This window comes from Chrysemys picta, chromosome 1 (genome assembly GCF_011386835.1).
Source record: "Chrysemys picta bellii isolate R12L10 chromosome 1, ASM1138683v2, whole genome shotgun sequence".
Taxonomy (NCBI): Eukaryota; Metazoa; Chordata; order Testudines; family Emydidae; genus Chrysemys; species Chrysemys picta.
The window spans coordinates 108,398,703-108,421,886 of NC_088791.1; the positions used below are offsets into that span (position 1 = coordinate 108,398,703).

The 23,184-nt window shown below is 42.3% G+C and overlaps 1 protein-coding gene across 10 annotated transcripts in view; it reads right to left on the reverse strand.

Annotated features, from left to right (window-relative positions):
* RESF1 (retroelement silencing factor 1) overlaps nt 1–23,184 on the reverse strand; it is a 48,086-nt gene that overhangs the window by 19,017 nt on the left and 5,885 nt on the right. For 9 of the 10 annotated variants that reach the window (XM_008177263.4, XM_065566198.1, XM_065566195.1 and 6 more), the window contains one exon: nt 1,366–1,406. The exons of the other annotated variant lie outside the window; for it this stretch is intronic. The gene's annotated coding sequence lies outside the window, so the exon portion shown is untranslated. The remainder of the gene's footprint in view (nt 1–1,365; nt 1,407–23,184) is intronic. 10 annotated transcript variants of the gene reach the window in all.

Below are 23,184 nucleotides of genomic sequence, written 5' to 3' on the forward strand. Positions count from 1 at the left end.
TGCTCTCATTTCCAGTGCCTGGCTCCACCCCAGCCTGGAGCAACCATTACAGGGAAAGACGGTCTTCACTCCTGTAGGTTTAGGCTGAAGCATGCTCACTCACTTTGGAGATGGCACATGTAGTCTGGTCACATGTAGAAGCTGTGAGAGGAAGAAGCATGTTCAGTTGCTCTATGGGCATGTCAAATCTATAGCCTGGTCAGCATTAGGAGCTGTTAGGAGATGGTGCATACTCAGTATGAGCAGAATCTTCAGCGATTTTAGCTGTTAAGCTCTAGCAAGTGCGAACTGCAATGTTTTAACTTGACCAAATTTGAGTGCATTTTTATGGGGACAACAAAAGATGTATCACTGATACAAAGCCACGGCCCTGCCAAGTTTCAAGTTCCTGCTCCAAGTCAGGGGAGCACTAGAGCTTTCCTAAGGAACCAGGGATTTTTAAACAGTGAAAAACAAGCTCCATTCTCTCTAACTCCACTCTCAGAAACAGTTGAACTGTTTTGGCTGAAGTCTTCCAAAAAACATTCAGACTGGGAAACCTTAGTAACAGGCAAGTGCTACCTGCTCCATCTATAATGAAAACTTCCATAATCTTTATGAGGTAGTTTGATATTATCCTCATTTTACAAAAGGGGAATCTGATACAGAGTGGCTTGCCCATAACCACAAAGGGCGAGTCACCTGGCACCCAGAGCTGTGGTTTAGATCTCGAGAACATTTAGTTCAAGTCTAGCAGAAACAAGGTTTGAAGTTGATAAACTGCAAAAGTGCTAGCCTGAACTGGATCATACAGTAAGAATATTCAATAGGATGCTTTTCGCAATTATAGAACGAAGGATAGTCTTGTGGTTGAGGCTCATGACAGGGAACCAAGAGATCTGGTTTTGCTCCCAATTCTGAGCAAGACACTTACACTCTACCCTATGAAGTGGAAATATTGTTCAAGTTCACAGAGTAGTGAGAGGCTGAAGTCAATGTTTGTAAAGCCATTTTGTGTTCCTTTATTAACTTTCTGTACCTTTTTAGCCCCACAAGGACAGTCACTTGCAGACACCTATTTAGGGAAGTATTACAGACCTACATACAGAGAGATGCAAAAGGACAGTGATAATCAAAGGAATACAAAAGCCAAAGTAAGATTCTGTAGAAAAAGTACAAAAAACCCCAAACCCTGAATGTATATGAGGAAACCTAAATGCCAGATTTGAACAAGCATTTTTTTACAAACATGAACCTTATTCTTCCTCCAAATTAGGGACAAGTTATGTTTTATGAGTTGGAAAATAATTTCACACTTACCAAAACCATGACTAACTCTTTGAACAAATCTACTATTAAGTTTGTGTAACAATGAAAACCACTTACTGATGGTATTCCGGACAGGAGGCTTCCGGTCTTCATACAACCTGCAATATAACAAAAATTATTAGACAACAGAAGCCAACAGAAGTTGAGAATAGCAGCCCCTAGTCAAAAGGAATTTTAACTTTATTGCCTGTGCTTACCTCAAGCTAATTTGAGAGCTTCTGTTTGTTTGTTTGTTAATAAAAGCAACATTTAGACCAGTGGAATTTTATTTGTCCATCCCCTTCTCTAGTTTACTACTTCATGCATATAGACAGGTAGTATTCTCTAAATTGCAATTAAGTTATCAGACTGTGGCTCTTCAAGATACTGTCAAAAAACAGACCATGTAGCATAACTGGGCTTTGATTTTATTTAGTTTAATAGTGCTTTAGAGAATATGGTTATCTTCTTGGAAGATTACCACTTTATTTCATCACCACCATTGGTACTTATTAACCCCATTTTGTATTTGCCTTTTCTCCTTTAAAACAAAACATCTAAACCTAACAGCCACTCTCTTTTGAGGGCAAGTGGAGAAGGAAAGGAAATTTTGTCCCCTTATACATGTCACCCTTGGCCTACATAGAGTTCTGCTTCTTCAGTTATAATAATAATAATTATTATTATTAAAAGTTAGCAGATTGATTTGTTAGAGAGCTCAAGGGACTCATAAGGTCTATGGTTAGCCACCTGCAAGTGAAGATCTAACACTGAATTAATGCATTTGGCAGTTTCTACCTGGGTGTCTTGTTTTTAGAGTTTCTCATCAGAAACTTCAGGCATTCTATCCAAGTGCTTTATAATAACAGAGCCTCATCTATACGTCATGTGGCTCGTATAGATCATAACATGGTGCTACAACAACAAATGCCTTGAGATCAAATCAGGAAAATGTCTTGAACTTGTAAATTCAAGCAAAAAACCTCTGAATCATTTCTCCAGAATCATCCTTATTGGCCTGACCACACTATAGAAGTTAAGGGAAAGTCATTAATGGTGCATAATTCCTAAGATTTATTTCCCATACTTTGAGGAAAGGGAAGAAGTGAGACTGGTTCATGATGAAAATACAGTCTAAGTCTATGGTTACTAGCAGTTATATTTTCTGATAGTTAAATTGTTGCAACTTTTGGGGGGGCGGGGTGGAAAAGTAGAAGACAGTAATCTGAATGGGAAAGTGTGTGTCTGAAAAATGTAAAACTGTCACATTTCTTTCCATCTACAATCAGAATTGTTGTAAACATGTAGTATATAAATATAGTTATATTAGTGAGTGATTTTTGAGACACAGTGAAGCTGCGAATACTTTACCCATTCCGGGGAAAGGCTAATGCTTTCCATGTTAAGTTATCTAAATCAAACCCTCTTACATTCCTTTTGTCAAACCATTTCCAAATTCGAAGAGCTTTACTAGTGGTTTCCCTTCAATTTGCTACTCATTGAAAACGAACAGCTTTTTCAAGCAAAAGGACACCGACTTCCTATTTTGGGAGAGCCCAGCCATGACTGATTTTTCAAGCTACCACCAGTCTTATCTTTGCCTCAAATATCAAAATCTTCATAATTCTTTAGATTGGGAGTAATAAAATACTGTTATTGGAATTTTTAGTATTTTTTGTCCTTTCCACTACAATTAAAATGATTTCAGTAATCTTCACTCTAATATACTCTGTACTACAGGGGTGAGCAAACTACAGCACGCGGGCTGGACCTGGGCTGCGAGCTGTTTTAAGCCGGCTCACGAGCCGCACCACGCGGCTCAGCCCCACTCCGGCTGGGGTGCAGGGTCGGGGGCTGCACCACATGGCTCCAGGAAGCTGTGGCATGGCCCCGCTCCAGCTCCTACGTGCTCAAATGGGAGCTGCAGGGGCAGTGCCTGCAGATGGGACAGTGTGCAGAGCTGCCTGGCCATGCCTCCATGTAGGAGCCGGAGAAAGGACATGCCACTGCTTCCAGGAGCCGCTTGAGGGAAGCGCTGCTCGGAGCCTGCATCCCCTGAGCCTCTCCCCACGCCCCAACCCCCTGCCCTAGCCCTGAACCCCCTACCTCTCTCCAAACCCTTCAATCCCAGCCCAGAGCACCCTCCTGCACCCCAAACCTCTCATCCCCAGCCCAGAGCCCACAACCCCAGCTGGAACCTGCACCCCTGCCCCAGCCCTGATCCCCCTCCCGCCCTCTGAACCCCTCGGTCCCAGCCCAGAGCATCCTCCTACACCCTAAACTCCTTATCCCCAGCCCCACCCCAGAGCTCCAGTACATGTACAAAATTACCAAATCACAGAATCTTAATTCACAAAATCAATGTAAAACTGGACCAATGCTGCTTATTGAAAGAAATGTGACTATCAGTTTTTATAAGTTGTATTAGAACTAAAAGTAACTAAACTCAATTTAAGAAAATGTATTTACAAAGCAAATCTACTATTAACATTAAACTAAACTTAAAAAAAGCATTGCAACTATCAAACAAAACAAGTTAGTCTCAATATTGGATTGGAGGTTAAATCAAATCAAATTAATACAAAAATTAATCATTCTAAGGATTAAGAATTGCAAGATGTTTACCTATTTGCTTATAAATCCCAACTAAAGATTGATCAGACTCAATTAAATCTACAATTTGAATGTAGAAACATCTTAATATGAAACCAGATTATCTAATGTCTAAATCACTACCTCAGAGCCAATTATAAAGCTTCCTTAAGACTTCAGTTCTTATGTGTGGCTAACCCTGTCTACTCCCCATATTTCCCCAAGAGATATTGTATCAGACCACTTTTGATAAGCAGAAGTTTGACAACTCTTATTTACCATAAATTACAGATGACAATCTGAATTTCTCAAGGACTTTCAAACATAAAACACAGAACACACTTTAATGAATAATTTTTGTGAAAAGTATTTAAAGCTGTTTAACTCTGCAAAACATTTGAGGCCTTCCCCAGATGGACTTTGTGGGTGTGACCATGCACATACATGCTGTGGGGAAATAGGCCTGGGTGGCCTCCCTTATATCAGCCAAAGTGACAGAGGCTCGATATACTGACTTCCCTTACAAAAGCCAGCACAGGCCAAGGCCTGAACAAGACTAAGCTGTACAATTCCCTGCCAAATTGGATCAAGAGTTATGACCAGAGGAGGGAGGAGGAGCAGCAATGTGCAAGGCCTCAGTAAAATAATAACCGCTTGTTTATGAAACATAATAACCGCTTACATGAAGAAATTGCTTTTAGTAAAAGCCAACTTCTCCTGTAGTTCCAGCTAACTGCCAAACTAGCCAATCATATATTCTTTGGGTGTCCTGTAATGAACCCCTATGCCCTTAATGGTAAAATCCCCGGAAAATAACATGTACCTTGCCGAGAAAAGCATCCCAACTGCTGCCAAGTACTACCCATATCGGAAACCACCAAGAAGCCCCTCCACCCAAAATGCACCCAATTCTTGTAAAATTAATAAGGAAGTTATCGGGAAAGGGAGATGGACCCCAACTCTTATTTCTCTCAAATGACGTACAATTTGTACTATGCTTGCGGTTTGTAGGAATAAAAGCAGCCTGCGTGCTGTGCTGGGTGTGGTAGTTTTCGGACTGCTACCCCAACGCGTTGGTATGTATTGCAATAAATTGGCCTCAGGCTTGAGTCTGTGAACTAAAATCAATGCGTGGGTGATTCTTTCCACGACAATGCGCACAACCACACTTTCACATCCTACCCTAAAAAAAACCTACTATGTAAGAAGACTTGGACATCTACAATTTAAAAAAAAAAGAAAAAACAAGATAAAAGGAGGTTTGCTAACTCTTCATTCAGCTCTGAGTCTTCTGGACTCTCAGAGTAGGAGCTAGAACTACAGACAAGGATCCAGGTGGTGATGTTCTGCTGGCACAGCACTTATTGCTAGCAGTTCTTTGGGTGCAGAAAGAGAATGGTTAAAAGGCTGGAGCGGCTTGTTTGCTGATGTCATAACTTCTCCCCAAGGTCTTGGGGTTTCTGAATTGTCAGTCTTCCTTCAGATGGTTTGTTGACCTGAAAAGTCAGGTTTCTCAAACTCACCCTTGATTCTTAATAGTTTGTGAACTTTGCTTCCTCTGCCTTGTATTGTCTTTCTCCTTTGACAAATCAGGTGTGAAACATACTGTGCAACTTGGTCCAAACAAAATTAGGTTATCCTTAGTAAGGGTTGTGTGTCTGAGTTAATGACTACTTGAGATTCTTGAACAGGCTCAACTGAAATTATTTAACCAAAGATTATTAATCAGAGATTTGTACAGCACTATACAGAATACAGCAAGAAGAGATGCATTACCACCCTTGATGTGATGAAGAGCTGGCTCTGGCTCTCTTCTTCACTGCAACTGGTGGGAAGCAGTTTCCCCAAATTTCAAAAACAGTGTCATTATATAGGGTTTTTAAACAAATACCCCTCTTTGCCAAAAGAAACAGATGTTCTTTTTTCATTTCTTATACATTCTCAGTTTACCTGATTTATGTGTGAAGGCATAACTATTTACAGCTGAGAGGACTAACAATTCATCAAAATGAAGAACAGGAGGACTTGTGGCACCTTAGAGACTAACAAATTTATTAGAGCATAAGCTTTCGTGGATGCATCCGAAGAAGTGGGCTGTAGTCCACGAAAGCTTATGCTCTAATAAATTTGTTAGTCTCTAAGGTGCCACAAGTCCTCCTGTTCTTCTTTTTGCGGATACAGACTAACACGGCTGCTACTCTGAAACAATTCATCAAAATAATATCTTTCAGTGGGTCTTTCTTCCCCCATAATCATTCCCTAATAGGAAACATCTGTTGTAACAATCATCCATCATCAGTTTCCCAGGTTTATATATGCTTATGTAAGCATTATACAATTTATTTATTTTAAAGGAATGGTTTCTAAGACTATCTTGAGTTTTATAGACATGGAGATGCCAAGGATTCTTAGATACACCCTAATACATACAATTCCTGAATAGGGTTACTTACAGGTCAAGAGCTAGTATTCCGGGCTTTAGAATTCAAATACACTCTTTGCTAATATCAAAGATTTTAAAGAATAATTGATTTATAAATTAATGAAATAAGCAGAAAGAAAAGGACTAAAAGGGTTATTAATATACCTCTACCTCGACAGAACGCTGTCCTCGGGAGCCAAAAAATCGTACCGCATTATAAGTGAAACCGCATTATATCGAACTTGCTTTGATCCGCTGCAGTGCGCAGCCCTCCCCCCCCCCCCCCCCCCGAGCTCTGCTTTACCACATTATATCAGAATTTGTGTTATATCGGGTCGCATTATATCTGGGTAGAGGTGTATTTCCAAAAAGTTACTAACGCAAGCATCAATTTATAAGATCCCCACTTAAATCAGTGATGCAAAAAAAATTTGGTGTTATTGATACCTCCAAGCCTGTAGGTTTGTAACCTCCGAAAAATATATTAACAACAAAAGCGACATGTGACCACTTTTAAGGAAGCTAGTGTGGTCTCATCTGGATGAAAAGTCACAAGATGACATTATATCACCAGTTTCAGGATATAAAAATATATAATAACGGTATAAAAATTGCTGATTGGGAAAAAACTAACAACAAAATATACACTCCATCAGCAAAATTCAAAAGTTCAAACTTATCAGTTTCATCATCTACAGTTTCTCCTCCACTAATTTAGAACCAGACCAGTGATCCTATCAACAAGGCATTTACGTAGTAAGCTTCTTATGCTGCGTTACAGATCAAACAGCTTATCTTTTGGAATCAACATCTTAATAGAAAAAAAATCCCTTTAAGGTTATAATGAAACTCATTTGAAACACAGAAGACTTAAATTAATATTTTATCTGAGGTCTGTATATCCACACATGCTATTCTGCTCAAATCACTTCAGAATTAGGGACCAACATTTCAGTGTTTTGTGACTCACAAATCTCACATCATATCTGCTACTATCTTACATCTGGCTCTGTCAAACACACTAGATACTAAAAATCTCACCACACTGTGCGCAGTCCAACCCCAGACACTCAGATCCTCAAAGCACTCATTTTGATGAGACGCCTGATGTTGGTATTGTAATCCCATCTACCTCAGATCCAGCTACACCCTTGTTCTCCAACTGCCTCTCCCACTTCCTGGATGCCTGGACTGAGATTACTTCAGATCGCTGGGTTCTCAGCACAGCAGAACTGAGTTACACCATCCAATTCCCAGACAGCTGCCGCGGCACCAAGTGAAGTCCTGACAGCAACTCCCTGATGCTTGGCGGCACCAGTGGGGCCGAGTCTTGCCCCTCTGGGGATGCCATTACCAGTAGGGTAAGGGTCCCTGGCTGCTGCCACACTCATTCATCTTTATTAACCCCCCCACACACACACACTACACTACAGCTGTAACTATAAGTTTGTCTGACAGACTTACTCCAGTGACTATGCTGCATTATCTCTCCTGCATGTGCTCAGAATCTTTGTTCGTCTCTCTCCTCACTGTCCCTCTCTCAACTGCCAGACTGACCTTTATACCGTTTTTCAATTCTATTTTTAGACACGACAGAATCCTACTTATTTACCTGCTTCTGCTAATTGTCAGTTCTATTTTTAGACTTGCAACCATTATTTACCTCAGTGTTATGATCTCTTAAGTCATTGTTGTTTACCATCCTTTTTCTGCCAATTCTCTATTTAGACCTATGTGATCTGCAGTTTCCATTTAATGGTGGAGTGACTATTACTTATTGAAAATGGCAGCCAGGGACACAAAACGGAATCTGGGGACTTCAAAATGGAGTTTTGCTGGTATCAGTCCTAATTTTCGTCAATTATGCTGATCACAAACAACTGCCTGTACGGATAATATTAGCAGTGCGAGGCGATCTCAGTACAGCGAAGCCTAAACCCCTCTGTGGGTGTTACTTACTTGCCCTGTGCATGTTCCAAGTGAATAAGTTATAACAAGTTTTATCAGTATTATACCCTGCTGCAGGAGACCCTCATTGGGAGAAAGGTTGGGGCCTGGAAGCCAGAGCCAGAAGGCTGAGCTCCAGCTAGGAAGAGCAGGGAGTGGCAGCTTCACAAAACAGACTGGGACAGAAGAATAGCTCTGGGTGTGATGGAAGATTCCAGAGCTGAGTATGAACTTTGTGTGGGATATGGACTTTATTTTGGGACCTTGAGGATTGTATTTGATTTTTTTGTTTGTTTTGTTATTAAACCAGCTCCAAGCAGGGATAGTGGTAGCCATGAGAGAGGCTGTTCGGAGTTTTTAAAGGGCCCTGAAGAGGGGAAATAGAGGCATGGTGCCTCAGAGCCACCCCTGGCCACAAGAGTGCTTTGGAGACACCTGAACTTGTTATAGACTTAAATTCTCCCCACCCCCCCAACTTCTGTGAATCTTGACTCTTCTAATTGCCAAACAACTCTGTTGATCTATGATCCTTCCCTCTCATATTTCACTAGTACAGCTGGGACAACAGGCAGTTTTCACTGAGTTAACATTTTTTAATGGATCCCCATTTCATCATTTGCAATAACAATTGGTGATTGAAAAGAAACCCATCCTGGTCATATTTCTGTAGACACTTTTAGCAGTTTGAGAGGCCACTTTCCTGGGCATCTGTTTTCTCACAGACTTGGGCCAGCCATAATGAAGTACAGACCAATATTCAATAATATGAAATTCCTAAATATAGGTCATTCACAGGTTGCCCTGTTAAGGCAGCTTTCAAGGTACAAAGGTGATGAAATGAAGACTGAGAAGCTGGTCTTTTCTCTGCCATCCTTGTGTTCACTCTCACACACATTCTTCTCCCCACCTTCCCCTCCTGCCAATCTGGCGTCACTCCACTTCCTGTCATTAATCATAATGTATCTTTTTCTGCATTATTTACAGCTCTTCCCTTTTCTCTAACATTCTCCCCCTCAGTAATGTTCTTTACTTCTTCGCCTATAATTCTCCTCCTACTGCTCCCTTTATCACCAAGTCTCACTCACCTTTTGACAGTATAAAAATGTTGGTTAGGAATGTGATTATTTACAATTTTATACCAACAAAAAGTCCTAGAAAAGATGCAGTTAAACCAGCAAAAAGTCTTTTTGCCAGTATAGCTTATTTAGTTCGGGTAAATGGTATTAAAAAATAAAACAAAAAACACAATCCCACCCCCACCTGCCAGTATTAGCTGTGCCTCCAATATAAGACTGTGCTGGTATAGCTGTACCTTCCCTAGAGCAGTGGTTCTCAACTAGGGGGGCCCCCGAGCAGGTTTCAAGGGGTCCGCCAAGCAAGGCTGGCATTAGACTTGCTGTGGCCCAGGGCAGAAAGCCGAAGCCCCACCGTATGGGGCTGAAGTCTGGGATTCCAAGCCCTGCCACCCAGAGCTGAAGCCTGAGCAACTTAGCTTCACAGGATTCCCAGGCAATTGCCCTGCTCTGTCTTTTAAATGCAGAAAAACAATTGTTGTGGCACAGGTGGGCCGTGGAGTTTTTATAGCATGTTGGGGGGGCTCTCAGGAAGAAAAAGGTTGAGAACACCTGCCCTAGAGGATAAAGCTTCATTCTCCCACTTCTCACTTTCAATCACTTCCCCTCACATCAACCCCTTCAGTCACCCTGCCTTCAAGGTCTGCTCCTAGAGATGCCACCTGTATGGGGGGCTTTTTGGACCTCAGAGGTGGCAACGCTATCGTCTCCAGCCCTATAGTAAAACAGGCAATGGTTGTAGACTGCTCTGGTGCTTTGTTCCCTTCCAGAGAAAAAAACAGTGTCTCCTTAAGATACCATTGTCAAAATAAGATGACCTAATGAAGCTGACTTCTCAATCACCTAATTGTAGAAGCCATTTTTTAATTACAATATCCTCTTCTGCAGCTATAAAGGAGTATTTTCTTGATTTCCGATCATTGCTTCAAGTATGAAAAACCAAGAGAAAGGGAAAAGCTAAGTCTAAGCATTTCAAGTAATTAACAAAACCCAAGTTGATAGGTGAGATTTAACATAGTCAGGCCAAGACACTTAGGTTTAGTCATTCAAACTTTTATTTGTACCAAAAAGCATACCTTGCTTTTACAATATAAAAGCAATAACTACTTACACATAAGCAGAAAAAGACAATGGCAAGTTACCCACTCCTGTGGTGTAGGCAGGTCTTGGAGGATTTCTCCTACTATGCTTCAGCTACCCCTTACAGTTGAGCATATTTATACCTATTCAAATTATATAATCATAACTTTCGTCCCATCAACATTAAGCATTGTATGTCTCATACAATACATTAATTTACATAGCTTTTCCTGTCTACATTACAGTAGATCCTCAAGAGTTACAAACACCTCGGGATTGGAGGCTGTTCGTAACTCTGAAATGTTCATAACTCTGAACAAAACATTATGGTTGTTCTTTCAAAAAAGTTTACAAGTGGACATTGACTTAATACAGCTTTGAAATGTTACTACGCAGAAGGAAAATGCAGCTTTTAACCATCTTAATTTAAATGAAACAAGCACAGAAACAGTCTCCTTAATCATTTTTTTTTACTTACCCTCCTTTTTTTTTTTAGTAGTTTATATTTAACACAGTACTGTACTTGCTTTTATTGTCTCTGCTGTTGCCTGATTGCATATTTCCAGTTCCAAATGAGACGTGTGGTTGACTAGTCAGTCTTAACTCTGGTGCTTGTAACTCTGAGGTTCTACTGTAGTTTCATAATGTATCTCTTTTCTAATTTGTTTATTTCCACTGATCATGCATGCTGTCCGGGCCATCTACCTATAGTGACTTAATGTAAGAACTTCCTGGTTTTTGCATAACTACCCTTTGGCAATACATTCTGTACATCCACTGTACTGAGAACTTCCTCTTATCTATAAGATATCCTCCAACTTGGATAAATTCTATGGTTAAAACATCACCTTTGTCCTACACCACAGCTGCAAGCATCAAGCAAGTTTACATGAGGACAAGTCAGTGAGCCAACACCTATGCCAAACAAAGACTAGGCCTAAACTAGCCAGCTTACATGTAGGTAGCATCTTGGCCCCAACAAAATGGCAAAGAGAAGGTTACTCACCTCATGCAGTAACTGAGGTTCTTCGAGATGTGTCCCCCTGTGGGTGCTCCAGTTGAGGTGTCAGTGCGTACCAGCACTGCTGATCAAAGATTTTCAGTAGCAGTGCCATTCGCGATTCCACCAGTGCTCGTGCGACCCAATCCCCTCAGTTCCTTCTCTACCGTCGAGTCCTTACTGCAAACTCTGAAGTAGAGGCGAGGAAGCTGGATAGTGGAGCACCCACAGGGACACACATCTCAAATAACCTCAGTTACTGCACAAGATGAGTAGCCTTCTCTTCTTTGAGTACTGTCCCTGTAGATGCTCCATTTCAGATGAATGTAGAACAGTGCCCTCATGAGGCTGGAAGGGACTTGAGAGTGGAGTTCGTAGCTGAGGCTAGTATAGTGAGACCTAGTCGTGTGTCCAAGCTTGAACCGAGCGTGATTGCATAGTGGTTCGTGACTGTGTCTTCAGAGGCCCAGGTGGCTGCCCTGCAGATGTCTAGAATGGGAACATTGTACAGAAATGCTATGGAGGTAGCTAAAGCTCTTGTCGAGTGGATTCTGATGCCCAGAGGGGCTTCAATGTTGTGTAGTGAATAGCATGTATGGATACAGCTGGATTTCCATTTGGATAATCTTTGTGTCAATATGGCAGAGTGTCACAACCCAATGGCCCCCTCTCTCAGGTCCCCTGGAAAGGCAAATCAGCACTGCATGTTGCTAACACTGTTGCAAGCATCGCAAAGCATGTTGGGGAGGGTCAAAGGTGTAAGTGTGGAGTAGAAGATTCCTTTGCAGGTTACGAGAGGCCGAAAGGGGGGGGAGGGGAAGAAGGAAGAGAGCAGAGAACGGGTTAACTCGACACTTCAGCTAGCTCAGTCCGAAGATAAGATGCTGACTCCAGCCAGCTCAAGGCCACCGCACACAACTGACTCTCTGCTACCTGACAAGAAAGACAGGGCCTGGATTCCACCCCGACCAGCCATGAGAAAGGAGGATTCAGCTGAACAGACTTGAAGAGGCAGCCAAAATGAGTGAGACAATGAAGGGCAGCGAGGGGAAAAACAAACTATTGCATCCCTGGAGCCGGTGTGTTTTGGGAATGCTTAGAAAGCCAGTTTGGACTGGTACAAAGAGCATGGGGAACAAAGGTCCCTGAACAAAACACCCCTTAAAGAACCTGGGACTTAAAAACCCGAGGGTCGGAGCAAGTTGGAGATCACAGCGGACCCTGGACGACCCGTGCACGGGACAAGAACTCTCGTCCACCCCTCCCCCTCTTCTTACATTACACCCAGGGTTGGCCAGCCTTGGGTTGTGCGTGTGAGAGTATGAAAGTAGATTAGGACCTGTGTACTAATGCTTTCTTGCTTCCTTTTAGTGATGTGGAAGCAGTCCCAACACTCACCGCTGTTATTTTAATAATAAAGCTGAACCATGCCGGTACTATAATATTTTGGCTCTGTCCATTCATATTGTTTGTGTATAACTCTGGAGATCAGAGGTATCAGTGGGAACATGTATAGGAGAGGAGCATTCCATTTGATGAGGAAAGCGCTTCCCCTCGGGGATCGTACTCTGAGTCCTGCTTGTGAGCAAAACTTTGGGTATTTCTTGTTTACTGATGAAGCGAAAAGATCTATGAGTGGTGATCCCCACATGTGAAATATGTATTGTGTTATTTCATCATTCAGTTCCCATTCGTGCTCTTGGGAAAACTGTCCACTTGAAGTGTCCGCCATCATGTTCATTCAGCTTGGGAGGTATGCTGCTGTAACAGAGATATTCTGTTTTATGCACCAGTTCCATAGTTTTAAGGCCTCCGTGCATAAGGAGTGGGAATGTGCCCCACCCTGACGGTTTATATTACAGCTGTTGAGTAATGTCAGTTAACTCACGCAATTAACTCAAAAAAACTAACCGCAATTAATTGCAGTTTTAATCACACTGTTAAACAATACACTACCAATTGAAATGTATTAAATATTTTGGATGTTTTTCTACATTTTCATATATATCTTGTATTCTGTATTGTAATTAAAATATACACTTTGATTTTAGTTACGAGTATTTGCACTGTAAAAATTATAAACAGAAAAAATAGTATTTTTCAATTCACCTCATACAAGTACTATAGCGCAATTTCTTTGTCCTGAAAGTGCAACTTACAAATGAAGGGGGGTTTTTTTGTTCCATATCTGCACTCAAAAACAAAACAATGTTAAACTTCAGAGGCTACAAGTCCACTCAGTCCTACTTCTTGTTCAGCCAATCGCTAAGACAAACAAGTTTGTTTACCTTTACAGGAGATAATGCTGCCCTCTTCTTATTTGCAATGTCACCGGAAAGCGAGAACAGGCATTTGCATGGCACTTTTGTTGCCGGCATTGCAAGGTATTTACGTGCCAGAAATGCTAAACATTCGTATGCCCCTTTATGATTTGGCCACCATTCCAGAAGACATGCTTCCATGCTGATGATGCTCGTTAAAAAAAAAACGCATTAATTAAATTACTGACTGAGCTACTTGGGGGGACAATTGTATGTCCCCTGCTCAGTTTTACCTGCATTCTGCCATATATTTCATGTTATAGCAGTCTCAGATGATGACCCAGCACGTTCGTTTTAAAAATACTTTCACAGCAAATTTGACAAAATGCAGAGAAGGTACCAATGTGAGTTTTCTATAGATGCTACAGCACTCAACCCAAGATTTAAGAAGCTGAAGTGTCTTCCAAAATCTGAGAGGGACGAGATAGGGAGCATGCTTTCAGAAGGCTTAAAAGAGCAACACTCTGATGCGGAAACTACAGAACCCAAACCACCAAAAAGAAAATCAACCTTCTGCTGGTGACATCTGACTCAGATAATGAAAATGAACATGCTTTGGTCCACTCTGCTTTGGATGGGTTTCGAGCAGAACCCGTCATCAACATGGACGCACGTCCCCTGGAATGGTGGTTGAAGCATGCGCATCTGGCACGTAAATATCTTGCAACGTCGACTACAACAGTGCCATGAGAACACCTGTTCTCACTTTCAGGTGACATTGTAAACAAGAAGTGGGCAGCATTATCTCCTGCAAATATAAACAAAACTTCCTTGTCTGAGCCATTGGCTGAACAAGAAGTAGGACTGAGTGGACTTGAAAACGCTAAAATTTTACATTGTTTTATTTTTGAATGCAGTATTTTTGTACATAATTCTATATTTGTAAGTTCAATTTTCATGATGAAGAGATTGCATTACTGTACTTGTATTAGGTGAGTTGAAAAATACTATTTCTTTTGTCTTTTTATAGTGCAAACACTTGTAATCAAAAATAAATATAAAGCTAGCACTGTACACTTTGTATTGTGTTGTAATTGAAATCAATATATTTGAAAATGTAGAAAATATCCAGAAATATTTAAATGGTATTCTACTGTTTAACAGCGCGAGTAATTTTTTTTAATCGTGTGAATAATATTTTTAATCGCTTTACAATCCTAGTTTATATAGAACATAGACATGATGTTGTCCATCAGGAACTTTATCATTTTGTCTCGTATGATAGGGAGGAAATGTAGGCATGCATTGCAGACTCCGCATAAGTTGAGTAGGTTGATGTGTAAGAGTTTCCATGGGGGACCACTTACCTTAGGTTGTACGTTGGTTTAGGTAGGCTCCCCATCCGATCAGTGGGCTGGTCCCCACTTAGTCCGGACTTCGGACTAAGGTACGCAAATTCAGCTACGTTAATAACGTAGCTGAATTCGAAGTACCTTAGTCCGGACTTACCGCGGTCCAGACGCGGCCGGAAGTCTCCCCCCGTCGACGCCGCGTACTCCTCTCGGCGAGCTGGAGTACCGGCGCCGACTGTGAGCACTTCCGGGATCGATCCGGGATCGATTTATCGCGTCTTAACCAGACGCGATAAACCGATCCCAGAACATCGATGGCGTGCCGCCGGACCAGCCGGTAAGTGAAGACTAGGCCAGTGAGGCATTTGTTGTGATTTGTATGCATGGCAGATCCTGTTGAAACAGGATGCCTGAGCCAACATTTACTGGGTTTGTCCACCATCATAGTGAATGTAGGACCTCTGGGGTCAGCATGAGTATTTGTGTACACTGTGCTTTCATGGAATATACACCAAGTTCAGCCATCCTTGAAAGCAACGCATGTGTCGTCTGGCATGTTTTACAACAAAAGTGGTGGCCGCCCTATGTTTTGGGAGTTGTGAGCAATTGTGCGCGGACACCCACGTACTGTCTGAGATTACTGATATGAGGGAGGTCAGCGCTGTGAATCGGGGCATCGGTAGCCCTAGGGTGTGAAAGAGAGAGATGATTTGTCGAGTGATGTGCAATGTTTCCGTCCTGGTAGGACCTTTTAGTAGGCAATTGTCTAAGTATGGGAATATCAGCATTTCCTGTCTGCGCAGATGAGCAGCTACCACAGCTAGGGTTTTGGTAAAAACTCGTGGAGCCGCTGACAGTCCAAACGGCAATACTCTGTATTGGAAGTGATCTTGTCCCACTGTGAATCGAAGGAATCATCTGTGAGCAGGACAGATGATAATGTGAAAGCAAGCATATTTGTAGGTCAAGGGCTGAGAAACAGTCCCCCTCTTCCAGCGCTGGGATGATCGAGTTCAGTGTGACCATTTTGAATCTGTGGTTGCGGACAAATTTGTTGTTTTCTGAGCTCTAGTATGGGTCTCCAACCTCTGTTTTTCCTTCTCAATCAGGAAATAGTGGGCGTAAAACTCTTTCCCTCTGTATTGTGTTGGAACTTGTTCCATGGCCCCTAATTGTAGAAGATGATGTACCTCTTGTCTCAACAGGTGCTTGTGAAAAGGGTGCCTGAAGAGGGACAGGGAAGGGGGGTAGGTAGGTGGGATGGAGATAAAAGGGATGGTATAACTCGTTCGAATGATCTCCAAAACCCAGTGGTCTGTGGTGATAGTGGCCCACATATGCTAGAATGGTCAGAGTCAATGACCAAAAACTTGGATTGTTGATTCTATTGGCGCCGGTGGTAGGGGGAGGTCAGTCAGACCCTCGACCAATGCTTCAATATTGCATCTTGTTTGAAGGTGCTTGGGACATTGCAGCCTGGGATTGGCTAGGGCGACATCTCTGTGGTCTGTGCCTTTGTCTTTGATTATTAAAAGACCTCTGTTGTCGCTCTCTGGTTGTGTCTCTACTGCACTGGTAAGGTTGCTGTCTCCTACATCTGTTGGGGGGGAGGAGGGGGGAGGGAAAGCTATAGATGCCCAGGGTTCGGAGCGTCGTTCAAGAGTCCTTCATTCAGTGTAGGACGGACTTCCTCTGTTTCTGCGGAGAATATTTTTTCCCTGTCAAAGGGGAGATCCTCAACTTTAGTCTGGAGGTCCTTTGAAATTCCAGAGGATTGTAGCCAGGAGGCCCTCCTCATGATTACTGCGATAGCAGTTGTGCGAGCAGCTATGTCCGTGACGTAAAGGGACGCTTGTAAAGCTGTACTTGACACAAGTTGACCTTTGGTTATGGTGGATTGAAATTGCTCCCTTCTGTCTTCTGGGATGTCTGCCACAAATTCATTGAGTTTTTGGTAATTATCATGGTCGTATTTCGCTAGTACTGCTCTGTAGTTGGCCATGTGAAACTGAAGGGTCGCCAATAAGTAGATTTTTCGGCCAAACAAATTGAACATCTTTGAGTCCTTGTCCTGTGGGGTGGGTTTATAATAGGGTTGTTTCCCTCATTGGTTCACCGCCTCCACAACCAAGGAGTTTGGCTGAGGGTGTGAAAATAGGATGTCCATACCCTCGTTGGGCACATAATACCGTCTAGCTACTCTTTTGCATGTCGGAGCTACAGTTGCTGGTATTTGTCACAATAATTCTGCTGTTTCCATCAGTGCACTATTAATTGGTAGTTCAATCTTAGTCGAGGATGCTGGGTGTAGTATTTTAAGGAGCTGATGTTGGTTTTCAGTCACCTCTTCCAGCTGGATGTTCTGGCTTTGTGCCACCCGTTTGAATAACTCTTGAATTGTTTTGAGTCATCTGCACCATTGGGAATGGCATGGGGGAGCACATCCACAGGTTAGTCAGCCATGGGGGCATGTCCCTGTGTAGACATTCCCTGGCACGTTTCCTGCCCAATAAAGAAGAATGTCCGAGGTAGAAGACTGCCTCATCAACGTCAGCTTCCTCATCATTGGAGAATCTGGAGGCATTTGGTGAGTCTGGTTGTACTGGTGCCATTGGCACTGGAGAACTGTTGGTTCTGAGTATCGGTGATCCCGGTGTGGATGAAATTCTGATATCGGACGCTTTAGTGAGGGAGCATGGTGCCATGGGCAGCGGTGCCGTGCTCTTATGTGAAGAAGCCTGGGAGCTCGATCCTGTCTGCTTATGCATGGCCTTGACCAGTACTGACTTAGTGCAGGCAGGTATCGGCTCCGTAGTGTGCGGCACCGCTGGAGGTCTCATAGCAAGCTGAGGTGCTGTCAGCACCATGTCCTTCCTTGGAGAAGTTGGTGCTGTGGAGAAGGCGGCTGACTTATGCCTGCAATCCTTATCTCTGTCGGCAGAGGTCCCAGTATGGACAGTGCTGGAGGCGCCCGGAGCATCAAACATGCTCACCCTACAGATCGTCAGCACCGCAGGTAGTGATCTTGATGGAGACCATTTTCTCTTCAACGGTTCTCCATGAGCAGGAGATATCTCCCTGTTCCTTCACTTTCTGGAGGAGAGGGTAATCAATCTGTTCAGGGAGCAGGTGCCTGGAGAATCCCCCAATGGGGTCGTTCCCAAAGCAGACAGTGGTGTTAGGGATTTATCCACAAGAATCATTTTAAGTAGGAGATTGTTGTCCCTCCTCACTCTAGCTTTATGATTGCTGCAATGGGATCATTTCTGGGGAATGTGCTCCTCCCCTAAGCAGTAGACACACTGTGAGTGTCCATCGGAGATGGACATGGCGTCCTTACAAGAAGTGCATCTTTTAAACCCTGGAGAGCCTGGCATTTTCAGAATCCAACTTCAGTCGTGGAACTAAAAGAAATGGAGGGGAAACTGCCTTAGGGAGATTTTTTTTTTAAGGGAATTTTAACTGATTAAAAATAGAAACCTAGATCAACAATGAACTAACTATTGAGGAGTAAACTTAATAACTATTTCTCACTCTTTCCTAGATGATTTTGTGACACTGCCATTGGAGCTCCATCTGCAGCTGAGGACGGTTGAGAAAAAACTGAGGGGGTTGGGACGCGCGAGCGCTGGTTGAATCGCCAGTGGCACTGCAAGACAGCTACTGCGCACATGCATCCCAACAAGGCACTGCTACTGAAAAATCTCCAATCAGCATCGCCAGAATGCACCGACACCTAAAGCGGAGCACCTATAGAGACAGCACTCGAAGAATAAAAATTATTTTATAAACCTAATGAACGGATGAATTAGACTGTTCTGATCTCAGCCATTGTTTCGTTTTTCCTCCTTTCCATTTAACCATATTTGATATGCAATATGCTTTGGATTCTGGAAAGAGCTTTTCTCTAAAGACATCAGAATACCGAACTGAGATTTGAAAAATTATTGAGTTGGCCAAGCTATAAAAATTCTATCAACTGATTTTATTAAAATAAAACATTGTAGGTACAGTATCCATGTCAGGCCAACTTCAATAAGGAATATATAGATACAAAGCATGAACAGGATGGAATAACAGGTTCAGCTAAATGCTTAAGTTAAAATATAATCTTTGCTCAACAAAACATTACACTGGTCTACAATTTTTGAGAAGTCATCTCCTTCAGAGATAAAATGTGCTATTTATTATGTATTTTGATGTGCAAATATGACAATTAAAACAACTGATTGGCTACTGTTTCTAAGATATTTAAGATTTTACATTTTATGTCTATGTATATTGTGTAGATAGAGTTTTAATCATAAATTGTAAACCTAGGTCTTTTCATGTGTTTATGGTTGCTTTACATGATATTTCACCTGTCCTGTTTATGTAACACTTTAAAAATCAGCAAAAGGGTTATATAAATAAAATATATTATGAAACAAAAGGCAAAAAACTATTCTGTACATAGTTTAATCCTATTCAGAGTCTACTCGGCGCTTCTTGGCTTGTCTCTTGTATTCATTAAATGGAGCATCTCTTGTCACTGTCCAGCAATAGTCTGCAAGAATTGATGGGCTCCATTTGCCCTGATAGCATTTCTCCATTGTTGCAATGTCCTGGTGAAATCGCTCGCCGTGCTCGTCGCTCACTGCTCCGCAGTTCGGTGGAAAAAAATCTAGATGAGAGTGCAAAAAATGTATCTTTAGTGACATGTTGCAACCAAGGCTTTTGTATGCCTTGAGGAGGTTTTCCACCAACAACCTGTAGTTGTCTGCCTTGTTGTTTCCGAGAAAATTTATTGCCACTAACTGGAAGGCTTTCCATGCCGTCTTTTCCTTGCCACGCAGTGCATGGTCAAATGCATCATCTCGAAGAAGTTCACAAATCTGAGGACCAACAAAGACACCTTCCTTTATCTTAGCTTCACTTAACCTTGAAAACTTTCCACGGAGATACTTGAAAGCTGCTTATGTTTTGTCAATGGCCTTGACAAAGTTCTTCATCAGACCCAGCTTGATGTGTAAGGGCGGTAACAAAATCTTCCTTGATTCAACAAGTGGTGGATGCTGAACACTTTTCCTCCCAGGCTCCAATGACTGTCGGAGAGGCCAATCTTTCTTGATGTAGTGGGAATCTCTTGCACGACTATCCCATTCGCAGAGAAAACAGCAGTACTTTGTGTATCCAGTCTGCAGACCAAGCAAGAGAGCAACAACCTTCAAATCGCCACAAAGCTGCACTGATGTTGGTCATAGTTTATGCACCTCAAAAGTTGTTTCATGTTGTCATAGGTTTCCTTCATATGGACTGCATGACCAACTGGAATTGATGGCAAAACATTGCCATTATGCAGTAAAACAGCTTTAAGACTAGTCTTCGATGAATCAATGAACAGTCTCCACTCATCTGGATCGTGAACGATGTTGTGGCCTGCCATCACACCATCGATGTTGTTACAGGCTGCAAGATCACCTTCCATGAAGAAGAATGGGACAAGATCCTTTTGACGGTCACGGTACATGGAAACCCTAACATCACCTACCAGGAGATTCCACTGCTGTAGTCTGGAGCCCAACAGCTCTGCCTTATTCTTCGTTAGTTCCAAATCCCTGACAAGGTCATTCAGTTCACCTTGTGTTATGAGGTGTGATTCAGAGGAGGAGGATGGGAGAAAATGTGGGTCCTGTGACATTGATGGTTCAGGACCAGAAGTTTCATCCTCTTCCTCGTCTGACTCAAGTGAGAATGACTCTGGTGCATCGGGAACCGGCAGTTCTCCTCCGTGGGGTACTGGGCATATAGCTGATGGAATGTTTGGATAATGCATAGTCCACTTTTTCTTCTTTGACACACCTTTCCCAACTGGAGGCACCATGCAGAAGTAACAATTGCTGGTATGATCTGTTGGCTCTCTCCAAATCATTGGCACTGCAAACGGCAGAGATTTCCTTTCCCTGTTCAACCACTGGTGAAGATTTGTTGCACAAGTGTTGCAGCATATGTGTGGGGCCCACCTCTTGTCCTGATCTCCAATTTTGCAGCCAAAATAAAGGTGATAGGCTTTCTTAACCATAGTGGTTATACTGCGCTTTTGTGATGCAAAAGTCACTTCACCACAAACATAGCAGAAGTTATCTGCACTGTTCACACAAGTACTAGGCATCTCTGCTCACTTTGGCTAAACAGAAATGTGTCCCTTTGCAAAATCAAACACTGACGAATAAGAGAGCACGACACTGTATGATTTCTAGAGCTGATACAGGGCAATTTGTTCAGCAGAGTGATGTAAGCTTTGTTATGATTACATCATCCATGACTTCTAGGAATAACATGATGCAATTCATATCGTGTATGACGCAATACCAGTTTCAGATTGCATCATTCATTGTTTTGCCTAAAAAATAAGTACTGTCCAAACCCAGTCATAGATTTATTCCTAGATCCAGTCAAAGATGTATTTTAGTCATTTCTGGTTTAAATTGAGATCCCTTCCCTTTATAACTCACTTATCCTCCGCCACTCCCAAGTCAAGGGTCGTATATACTGACCCAATAGCATATCTTGAAAACTAGAGCCAATCAACAATTTTAAGCATCATTTTCGTTCTCAGTGACCCAGAATTAGTAAAGTTTGACTACATTTATTTCAGAAGCATTTTGGCTGTAGAGCAGTGTTATTATTTGTTTTATTATAACACCTAGAAGCCTTAATCATGGGCCAGAAACCCACTGCAAAACACTGGAGTTACGCAGAGTGATTTGGTTAGCAGCAGCATCGACTGGATTAACAGCTGATGACTTGTCCAAACTTATGTTGTTGCATCCTCACTGCATTAGTAGCTCAAGCATCAACATCACTGGAGCTTTATTAGTAAATATTAATTGTATGATTCTTTTGTACACTTCTTCTAGCATTTGCTTGCCAAGACACCCAACAGCAGCTTCATCGGCAGAATGAAAGGTCCTAAGCCTACTATGAAATCTAGTTAGTTGACATTTGTCAATAACATGAGCTATTGACTGACAGTGGCAACGCTGACATGTGGGTCATCGTGCAGACCCAAGTGTAGAGGTTGGCTGCACGTATTCCTTGGCCAGTTTGGAACCTGTTCAGGAGAGTCCAAAGCTGACATGGCAGGTCAAATCCCAGGGGTCAAAAGGCTGGATCACTGACAAGCAAAAATATTTCAAACATCTTTAGCTGACCACTCATTGTGCCATAGGGTATAGCTGCTGACAGATTCCACAGTGGACGCCTCGACATAAATTGTGCTCTGGGGTGACTGAAGATGTCCATATACAGTGGGAGACCTGGATTGGCACATAGCTTTTCCACTAGTCCACCCTTAGACTCTCCATGATGAATGTGTGGAGGAGCTATGTTGCTCAGAACTGGTGGCCAAGAATAGGAGTGGGGCACAGTGTGCCTGTGATGATGCACATGGTCAAGTTCAATTCAATGTTGACCAATTTATTGTGAGGTGAATGACACCACACAGCGGCACAGTATTCCACTGAGGAACAGCACAGCACCAAAGCCAATGTGCAAAGTGTACACTAAACTGTCACGATTCTTTGGTCAAAGAACAGAATCCTTATCGTGCAGCACTTTGTTTTAGACTGAGCTAGAGTGTGACTAGTGATTAGGAATGTGCGTACTCTATATACTCTACCTTAATCTTGCTGATTTAGTCCAGATGCCCACAAAGGGACCCTTAGCAAGGGTAACAGACAAAGGATGTCTGTTACTACAAATAAGTGACGTAAGGAACAAAACATATGATTGATATGGAGTTATGATCAAACTATGTTCAGTGATGGTTAAGAGATTACTTCATAAATAAGGTATCACCCACTGAAATTTTTTAAACTCATAAAAAATTGCTTGCTACTACAGTTGCACTTAACGACAACTGGGTTAGAAATCCCTGAAGCTTATCAATCATGTAAACTGTATTGAAAATCATTTTAAGGGTCATTTCTAATGCTTAAAATTGGACATACAGGAATGATACTTAGACAAGCAATACCGGCTTCAGCCTAGTTTGCTTAACATGAGGGCAATGTCGCCTTACAATTGTGGCTGTAGGTAATGATGTCCCATACGTGACTGTAGTCACCGCTTCTTTAATTCCTTATTTTGCAGGGTGGACTGATTAAATCAAGGCAATTTAAATCACCAA